At 41.9% G+C, this 2187-nt stretch overlaps 1 non-coding gene across 1 annotated transcript; it reads right to left on the bottom strand.

Annotated features, from left to right (window-relative positions):
• Positions 1–1867: 1867 nt before the first annotated feature.
• Positions 1868–1941, bottom strand: TRNAI-AAU (transfer RNA isoleucine (anticodon AAU)). Its single transcript has one exon. It is a non-coding gene; the product is annotated as a tRNA-Ile (tRNA).
• Between the last annotated feature and the right edge of the window lie 246 nt (positions 1942–2187).

Raw genomic sequence — 2187 nt, forward strand, 5'->3', positions numbered from 1 at the left:
CTACCACAAATTTAATAGCTTAAAACAACATCCATTCATTATCACACAGTTCTGTGCATTATAAGTCTGGCAGGGTGTCATCAAACTAATACCAAAACGTCAGCAGGCCCGGCCATGTTCCTTGTGGAGGCTCTAGAGGAGAATTCGTTTTCAAACTCACTCAGGTTGTCAGTAGCATTCAGTTCCCTGCAGCTGTAGGACTGAGATAACGGTTTACAAGTTGTTCACAGTTTCTAGCAGATGCCTGAGTTCTCTGGCTGGTGGCTCCCTTCTTTTTCAAAGTCAGCAACTGCCTGTGGAATCCTTCTTATACTTAAACCTGTATATATCATCTAATATACAATGGACTAAGTAGTAGGTACTCTTCATTAATTTATTCTAAAGAAATCTTTTTCAGTCGCTGACTTTGAGCTACTTACTGTTTTTGACGTGAAAAATCACAGCACTGAGCAAAACAGAGGGAGCCCCTTCCCTTTGTGATTCGCCCACTATGTCCTTGGCGCTGTTTTTGAGCCATTATTTACCGCATTATTTATCAATATTGTTAATGTCATTTTCATAGCAACCCATGTTTTAAAATAAGAGAAGGGTAAAAATATGTTGGGAGGATGAGGAGTGAAGGAAGAAATGTAAATGAGACACGTGCCAGGCACACGGGGACCCAGTGACCAGACTCCAAGAAAGCACAGGACAGAAAGAGCGAGGTGCTAAGACTTAGAGTGGACCCAGAGGCTCTGGCCCTCCTATCTCCCACCACGCACTCCATTTTTGTCACATTTCAAACCTATCGCTTTTACGATATATGTTCAAAAATTGTTTAATGAACTGTAAATGGCTTGGTAAGGGCCGCATCGTAAATGGCTTGGTATGGGCCACATCGAGAACAGCTGTCAAATATAAGCCTAAGGCTAACCACGGATCCATTTTAACACTGAGCAGTTGTGGCTGCGTGTCTGGAGCTTGGCAGAAAGCAACGTCACAAGTCTGGCTTTTTCCCACGTAGACTGAACCCTCGCCCTCAAAGCTACAAACACAACAATTTAACCAACTGAGTGATCAACTAGAAGAATCAATATGATCTCTTTCAAAAGCTTACAATATGTCAAAATAGTATTATCTCAGAAAGTTTTTTTTTCTCAAAATAATACAAGACATTATCGAATTCTTGTTTAACCCTTTTCTAAAATCACCCACCCACCTCATTGAATTTCCTTTAAAAAATCTTCATCTTGGCCGGGCGCGATGGCTCACGCCTGTAATCTCAGCACTTCGGGAGGCCAAGGCAGGCGGATCACCTGAGGTCAGGAGTTCAAGACTAGCCTGGTCAACATGGTGAAACTCCGTCTCTACTGAAAATACAAAAATTACCCAGGCATGGTGGCACACGCCTGTAATCCCAGCTACTTGGGAGGCTGAGGCAGAAGAATTGCTTAAACCTGGGAGGCGGAGGTTGCAGCGAGCCAAGATCGCGCCGCTGCACTCCAGCCTGGGCGTCAGAGCAAGACTCTGTCTCAAAAACAAACAAAACAAACAAATAAAAAAAACCTTTTCATCCTAACTCGTATATTATTTCTTCAAAAGAATAAAAAACGTGCAAATCTAATGCTTGTCTAGCTATTGCGACCACATTTACAAATGGATAGGCGGCGCTCCGGAGTTGGATACAATCCAGGTGTGGTCGATTTAAGAAAAAAAAAAAAGAAAAAAGAAAAGAAAAAAATTCCTGTCTAGCTAGTGCAACTACATTTATAAATGGATAGGCGAGGCTACGGAGTTCGAAGTAAAACCGAAGTTTACAAGCGAGGTGTGGTCGGTGTAAAATAAAAACGAAAAAGAAGAAAAAAAAAAAAAAAAAAGCCCACGGAAGTGGCCCGTACGGGGATCGAACCCGCGACCTTGGCGTTATTAGCACCACGCTCTAACCAACTGAGCTAACCGGCCGCCTTGGCGACAGAATATTTTCTTATGTTTATTTAAATCATACCTGATCCATGCCCGCTGGTTTTTTTTATTTCTTTGTAATAGAAGCGTTACTTTCCCTTTTATTAATAAAATATTTTTTTTTTTTTTAAAGAAAAGGAGAATTCCTCACTGTAGGCACAGGAAAACCATGCTTTTTCAGGGAAAACAGTCTCAAACCACTGATTCTGACTGCAGAAAACTCAGATTCAACGACCCCAAGCAGGG

Source organism: Gorilla gorilla, chromosome 5 (genome assembly GCF_029281585.2).
Source record: "Gorilla gorilla gorilla isolate KB3781 chromosome 5, NHGRI_mGorGor1-v2.1_pri, whole genome shotgun sequence".
NCBI lineage: Eukaryota > Metazoa > Chordata > Mammalia > Primates > Hominidae > Gorilla > Gorilla gorilla.